The sequence below is a fragment of the Beta vulgaris genome, chromosome 3 (assembly GCF_026745355.1).
Source record: "Beta vulgaris subsp. vulgaris cultivar EL10 chromosome 3, EL10.2, whole genome shotgun sequence".
Taxonomy (NCBI): Eukaryota; Viridiplantae; Streptophyta; class Magnoliopsida; order Caryophyllales; family Amaranthaceae; genus Beta; species Beta vulgaris.
This window is the reverse complement of record NC_079204.1, coordinates 17308983-17317838: the sequence shown is the minus strand read 5'-3', so window position 1 is coordinate 17317838 and position 8856 is coordinate 17308983.

Below are 8856 nucleotides of genomic sequence, written 5' to 3'. Positions count from 1 at the left end.
AAAATTTATGAGAAATGGCTCAAAGTTGAGATTGTATTGTTAAAAAAATGATTTTCTCAATATCTTCAGTTGAGTTTGGGGTTAGGTTATTAGATCATATAAAGTATTGTGCACTCTAGTGTTAACAATGGAAATAATTCATGGTAGTGGTTACACTTGTGGAAGCAATTATTTAAGGTGAAAGAATATTGGAGGAGGCGAAAGTGTCATTAATAAAGAGTTGAAGAATGGTTAAATCACCTTGATTTGAGGTGGTTGTTAGGTGATGTGTTATCATATGAACGATGGAGTAAAGAGTGAGAGGATCGAAGGAGGAAAGAAGGTCTTCAAATATTTATAAAAGGGAGTGTCTTTAAATTAGGCGATTTCATGGAGACGAAATTTGATTCTATTTTTTTTTTTGTTTTATGATGATTTGAAACAAAAAAAAAGTTAATGCAATTCATTTCAATGAGTTTCAAAAAGTTCAAGGCTACATATGAATGAGATAAGTGTATTGGAGTTACAAGAGATAGTGACTTACCAACTATCCTCGGTTCTAGTGGTTTTGAGGCATTTTGCAAATCTCATGTAATACCCTATATTTCTGAATATTTATTTTAATAATTAAATAGTTATTTTCTAAAATAAATATTTTAAGAAAAGGATATTTTAGTAATTTCAACCATTTAGAAGTATTTTGGAGGGATTATGGCGCCAAAATTGGATTTGTTAAACTTTTGATTTTAAATCCTAGTCACAATTTTTATTTATTAAGTTTTAATATTTATTTATTTATGTTGGAGATTTATATATATATATATATTACATAAGGGAAGGGAGGACCTATGGTGTCCTCTTTTGAACTGACTATTTTGCCCTCCTTTCCCTTACTAAATTACAAAATAATATCAATACCAAAATGGGGATTCAAACAAAGCTACCGGAAATTAAATTTCAACATCACTCCCAAATCACTTATGTTAGGAAACTTTACAAATCCCTTTCTAAATCACGTTCAAGAAATCCCGCAAATCACTAAACTTTACAAAAAACTCAAAATTAACTTGCAAACCAAAACTAATATAGTAGGGCGTAAATACATAAAAAAACATTCACAAAATTCACTTACAAATCATTATTCTCAAGAACTCACAAATTTCACTCACAAATTATTCTTTACCTATACACGCTATGCATAAAATCTGTAAAAAAACATAAAATTTCGACGAGGATATCACACATTTGTCCATCGGCAATTTGCAAACTTCCAAAAAGTACATAATTCTTTTTAATCTTCCAAGTTATTTCAAATTAGTTGAAAAAACAATAGCAATTGTTATGTAGCAACTAATAGAAAAAAAGGAGATGATAACAATTAGTTAAAAAGGACTTAAATTTAACCCTTTATTTTCACATGAAATGAGAGAACAAGATAAAAGTAACAAATTTAGTTTTTTTTATAAAAAAATTCCAATATTAAAAATTCTGCTCATAACTTTTGCAAAAAAACCATTTTCACAAATAAATTTTGAAAAAAAAAATAAAATCAAAGTTTTCGCGAACGGTTTTTGCAAAAAACAATTTTCAAAAAAAAAATTAATTTGCTAAAATCATTTTTAGAAAAAAAAATTACATTATTTTGCGAAAACAAATAGTGAAATTTAGCACCAAGACAACTGTAAAATTTTGAAATGGAAAAAAAGGGATTTAATACAATTTAAATTTAATTCATTTTCATGTTAAATCAGAAAACAAGATAAAAGAAATGATTTAAGTTTTTTTAAAAAAATTCCAATATCAAATTGTGTATGAAAATTTACAATTTTATCTCAAATATAATTTTAAATATGAGACTGATGAAAATTTTAAATATAAGTCTGTGAAATCATAATTTATATGTTAGGCAAGAGAGGTGACTATTTGATTGTATTTCAAAGAATCTTATTCACAAAATGGAGGTGACCGTAAAATACTAACTTGCATTTTCTTTTTGTTTACTACTTAATAATAATTAGGCCTAAAAAGGTCATCGCACGCATCGCGTGCATAAAAAGCTAGTTTAGCCATATGGTCGGCCACCATGTTTTAAGGGGAGATTTTGATTTTCTTAAAACTTCCAAATTAATGATAGAGATTACAAATCTTGGTTAATCTCCTAATTCATGGTGAAGGTTACAAAATACGTAATTTTAAAAATTAAGTACTACCTTTATTTTACTCCTATAAATTCCCTATACCTTAAGCCATATTTTCCACACAAAAACTTTGAAGAATCCAAACTCTATTACTTCAAGGTTCTTTCTCCTCTTCTTAATCTATTTAGTCTTGTATATCTCTTATTCAATTTTCAATTTTATTTGGTTTAAGAAAAAAAAATCATGTTTCTTACTCAAAAATATTATGCTCATGATAGGTTATCTAAAAATTCATGATTAACTTCTTGTTTAAGTTCATGTGATAAGTTACTTATTACATTTTTATATTATTGGTTGGATAGGAGAAAGCTCAAGTATAAGAATAAGACTAAGTGAGGATACTAGTATACTCTTTGTACAAGATCGAAATACATAATGTATCTATATCTTTTGAAATATGGTTTTATGTACTTCCTCCGTTTTTTTTTTACATGTTACACTTTCCTTAAATGGAATGGTGCAAAATACATGTTACACTATTTTTCTTTCCCAAGTAAGTTTTGACCTGTTAAATTACCAACTTACTCTTACTTATAACAATTAACCAAAATTAACAATTAACCACCACCCCTCATCCACCCAACCTAGCAGCCCAACGCCATACCCACCACCCTAGCATCCCAACGCCATACCCACCACCGCATCAACCCCCCTCCCCAACACTACATGTAATATCCCAAATTTTTGTAATTATTTTATGAAATTTATTTTGTTATAATAAGATTTTATAAATATAAAATTTTGAAAAATAAAGTAAAATTACGATAGATCAGATTTTTTATATGAATCTCGTTTTTATTTTACCCTTAAAAAATTAAATTTTGGAAATCATATTTTAAAGTAAATCATATTTTTTTCGTCCAAAAAGAAAAATAGAGAGAAAAGAAAATTATGAAATTATAACTTGAGTTTGTTTGGGAAAGGATTAAATTTTTTAAAATACTTATCTTTTAGTGAAAACCCTAAATTTATACATATATATATACCCCAAACACCCTAAAAACCCCATGTAATTTACAATGTCCATTAACAACTAGAATCCCGTTAGAAATTGTATGTGTTATGTGTAATACATGTGGTTATGTGATTCTATGTTTATGTTAGATGTATATTATGTGACAAGAATAATATTAGTACTTGTTATGACTAAAATTATTATAATTAATTAATTTCAGTACTACTATCCCGACGTATAATACATATGTATCTACTAGTATCTTGTTATTACTTTTGGATTTATAATGTACCTATTTATACCATCATGTTAAAAAGTATACTAATGTTGGTAATGTAACTTAATGGGTACAACTAGTGAGTTAATGATGTTCCGAATGGTATTATAAGTCGATATTGTGACTCCATGAGACTCTAATGATGGATGTATTAATTATTACTCCCTCCGTTTCCTAAATTAAAGATCTTCCAACTTACTGTTCCTACAGATACCAAGGAAAATCAAGTTGTGTGGGGCATGGTATGAGTAAAGTAGGAGAGAGAAATGGGTTAAGATAAATAAACAAATAAAAAGGGGTTAAAGTAGGAGAGAAAAAGGGAGTAAAGATGAATTAATAATGTAATGGTGGACCATATGATAGTGTGAAGAGGGTAAATAGGGAAATTTGTTTTGCCAAATAAGGAATAAAGCAAAAGAGGGAAGATCTTTTGGAAACACCCTTAAACGGAAAGAGAGAAGATCTTTAGGAAACGGAGGGAGTATGAATTATAACGTTGATGACTATAATTCTATAAAGTGGTTAAGTTGTGAAATATAAATATTTATTGTACTGAAGACATTCTTGTTAATGTGATGTTTGATGTGTCATAACTTTTAAAATATATTAATCACGTAAAGTGGACACATTATTGAGGGAATTATCCTGTGGACTTGGATCCTCTATAGGTGATGAACAGTACTTAATTTTTATTTTGTTACAACTCTGTTATTGTCTTCCTCCTAATACTATTGGTGCGCGTTGCAAATACCCATTAGATTAGTGAGGGGTGTGCACACTAGGGACGTTCTGCAAAACGGTATTAGTCGTTACTCTTAATTTATCTGGGTGACGACCCATGTTGAAGTATGTGGTTATTGGGATATTACTGACGTTCAATTCCCCTCTAATAATTAAATTGTTGTTGTATGACTCATATAAAGTTGAAATAATTGGAATGGTTAAGTATATATTATATACTTTTTGTATTATGTTATACTTGTCGTGTATCATTATATTTGTATTATGCTATAAAAATTATTTTAAAATATAACTATTATTATTATTTTACGGGATGGAGTTGTAATTACTTAGCTTTCGCTAATTTTTGTGTTTTTGTTTTCTTTGCTCTTTTCCTATTTATATTGTGCAGGTTGGTGAAAGGGACTACGTTGCAGGAATGAGTGAATTTATAGTTTTAATTTCACCTAGTTTAATAAATATAGTACTGTATTTGGATTGTTTAGTTTTGTTTGGTTTAAATTAGACAACTTAGTTTGGTTTATTTTGATACTTTGGTTTGTAAGTTAAATTTTATGTCTAATAATTAGCCTTGCATTTATTTTAACAATAGATGCGGCGGTAACACCCTAAAGGTTTGGTCAGATATTTTAATGAAAAGTGAATGTTTTATAAAGTTTTGAAACCAAAATTTTGGGGTGTTACAAATTGGTATCATAGCTTAGGTTATAATAAATTAATATAAATTAGGAGTTAATAAAATGTGTTAAATAATTACGAGTCTAAGGTTAATAAAAATATAGGTATAATAATTAATAATAAACATTAAAATAAACGGTGTGAGTGGGATCGAAAAGGGTTTATGTGCTTAATGTGAAAGCACTTATTTCAGGTGCTTATTAATTGTTCTTTTCGTTCTTATGTTTAGATTGAATGTAACTACAAGAAATGTTGCTCGGATGACCGTTTACCATAGGATTTAGAAATTTATATTTATAATAAGTTTGTCTAAGTTCTTGTAGTATTGAAATTCTCTAAGTTCCTATTATGTGTTTTTTTAGGAATTTTATTACTTGACTATTTTAGTTTGAGTTGAATAGAGTTTAAGTTCTTGTTATAATTGTTGCTTACTTGTCAAATTGATGTATGTGGAAGCATGCAAAGATTGTCTTGAATGTTATGATGAAATATATTTTGTTGAGGCATGTAATTTTCTTATGATGAAAGTTAGTATTGATAAATAAAACATGTGCAAGACCATGTATGGGTGAATAGTTGTAGTAATACCAATGCTAATGTGCAGGAATTGTAAGTATAATGTATACACTAGATCTCGTAGGAGATTTTTTGAACAAATGTCTGAAACCCCTGAACAACTGCTTGAGAGGCTGAGATCTCTTGAACAACTTTCGCAAGTATGGGTTTAGTGTTGAAAACCAATTAGGGAATAATGGTGGAGAGGACCCAGCTCGCCACAAAGGCAAAGAAGTTAGCAACCCTTAAACCTCCAATCTTTGTAGGAAAGGAAACCCTTACTCTTAGAGAACTGGCTAAGAGACTTTGATAAGTTATTTACTGCTACTACGACAACTGAAGCTCAAAAAGTAGACCAAGCTACCTTTTATCTGAGGGAGGATGCATACTTGGTGGGAAAGTCAAGGACCTATTATTAGAGCTCAGGAATACTTTAATTGGGATATTAAGGATAGATTTTTTTTCCTTGAACATATTAGGAGGCAAAAATACAATAAGTTTACTAGATTTAACTAGGGAGGTACTATGTTTGTGCAAGAATATGCCCAAAAGTTCAATGAGTTAGCTAGATTTTGCCAATGTTGTGCCAGATGAGAGAGCCAAGGCTCAAAAGTTTGAGGATGGTTAGCATTTAGAATTCAGACCAGACTTGGGGGAGCAACTTCTGCAACTTTTCAGGAGGCTTATGCTAAGGCTTCTAATATTGAGAGGATTTTGAGGCGTGAAGAGGAAGTTATGGGGAGGAATAAGAGAAAAGACCCACCTAACAACCAAAATGACCATGGAAATGACAAGAAACCTCATATGGGGGTACAATATAATGGGGGCAATAATCACACTAATGGTGGTGGTAATTATCAAGGGAATCTAGCAACTACCAAGGTCAGGGGAAGATCAAACCAACAGGGATCCCGTACCCAGAACCCTACTTGTAGGAAGTGTAACAAAAGCCACCCAAGATTTACCTGTCAAGAAGACCCAATAACCTGTTATGCTTATCAGTGTCCCAAGCGTCAAAATAATGGACAAAATGGGAATAATGGCGGGAATAAGAATGGTCATGGGCCTAATCAGAACCAGAACAACAACAAACGTCCCTATAACAATAAAAACTCTTAGGGCCAGGCTTCGAATGCTCAAGGAGGGAACAATACTCAGCATAATAACAATCGAGCAAATGGAGGAAGCAACAATCAAAACAGCAATGGAAATGGCGCTCGAGGCAACAATGGAAGAATCTATGTTATGAACCAGAATGAAGCAGACACCAACGCCAATGTTGTGACGGGTACTTTCCTCGTAAACTCTAACCCTGCTTACTTGCTTTTTGATTTTGGGTCTCATTCTTTCATAGCTAGTTCATTTGTTGAAAAGTTAGGTCTAAAACCCTCAATCTTTGTCAAACTTTCATAACAATACCTTCAGGAAATAGTTCCTTGTAGTTCATATCCAAGACATACCCATTACCATATTAGGATCTGATTTGCCTGTTGATCATATTTAGTTTGACTTACTCGACTTTGATGTAATATTGGGGATGGATTGGCTTGCTAAGTATAGAGCTAGAATATAGTGTCATACTCAAAATGTGTCTCTTAGGGGGCCAAAGGGAAATAGAATATCCTATCAAGGAATTGTTTATAAACCTGGAGTTAGTATTGTGTCAGCCATGTCATTCAAAACCTATATTAGGAAGGGCTACCCCATCCCAATTTTTTATAACTATTTTATGAAATTTATTTTGTTATAATATGATTTTATAAATATAAAATTCTGAAAAATAAAGTAAAATTACAATAGGTCAGATTTTTTTTTTATGAAACTCGTTTTTATTAAACCAAAATTTTACCCTTTAAAAATTATATTTTGGAAATTAGATTTTTAAGTAAATCATATTTTTTCGTCAAAAAATAAAAATAGAGAGAAAAGAAAATTATGAAATTATAACTTGAGTTGGTTTGGGAAAGGATTAATTTTTTTTTAAATACTTATCTTTTAGTGAGAATCCTAAATGTATACATATATATACCCCAAACACCCAAAAATCCCCACGTAATTCACAATGTCCATTAACAACTATAATCCCGTTAGAAATTGTATGTGTTATGTGTAATACATGTGGTTATGTGATTCTATGTTTATGTTAGATGTATATTATGTGACAAGAATAATACTAGTACTTGTTATGACTAAAATTATTATTATTAACTAATTTCAGTACTACTATCCCTACGTATAATACATATCTATCTACTAGCAAGTATTTTGTTATTACTTTTGGATTTATAATGTACCTATTTATACCATCATGCTGAAAAATATACTATATGTTGGTAATCTATTTTAATGGGTACTAGTGAGTTAATGATGTTCCGAACGATATTATAAGTCGATATTGTGACTCTATGAGGCTCTAATGATGGATGTATTGGTTATTATGAATTATAAAGTTGATTACTATTATTCTATAAAGTGGTTAATTAAGTTGTGAAAAATATTTATTGTACTGAAGATGTTCTTGTTAATGTTAATGTGATGTTTGATGTATCATAACTTTTAAAATCTATTAATCACGTAAAGTGGAAACATTATTGAAGGAATTATCCTGTGGATTTGGATCCTCCATAGGTAATGAACAATACTTAATTTTTATTTTGTTACAATTCTGTTATTGTCTTCCTCCTAATACTATTGGTGCGCGTTGCGGATACCCATTAGATTAGTGAGGGGTGTGCATACTAGGGACAATCATCAAAACGATATTGGCCATTACTCTTAATTTATTTGGGTAACGACCCATGTTGAAGTAGGTGGTTACTGGGATTAGTCCCGACCTACTAACGTTCAATTCCTCTCTAATAATTAAATTTGTTGTTGTATGACTCATACAAAGTTGAAATAATTGGAATGGTTAAGTATATTATATACTTGTCTGTATTATGCTATACTTGTATTTACTACGTTATACTTGTTTGTATTATGTTATAAAAATTATTTTCAAAATATAACTATTATTATAATTTTACGAGATGGTGTTGTAATTACTTAGCTTTCGCTAATTTTTGTGTTTTTGCTTTTCTTTGCCTTTTTCCTATTTATATTGTGCAGGTTGGTGAAAGGGACTACGTTGCAGGAATGAGTGAATCTATAGTTTTAATTTCACCTAGTTTAATAAGCATTATAGTACTGTTATTTGGGATTGTTTAGTTTTGGTTTGGTTTAAATTAGAAAACTTAGTTTGGTTTATTTTGATACTTTGGTTTGTAAGTTGATTTTTTATCCTTAATAATTAGCCTTGCATTTATTTTTAACAATAGATGCGGCGGTAACACTACCCTAAAGGTTTGGTCAGATATTTTATTGAAAAGTGAATGTTTTATAAAGTTTTGAAACTAAAGTTTTGGGATGTTACACAGCAGTTGCTCCCTTCCCCACCATAACACCCCACCCAACCCGCCAAAACACCACCCCAC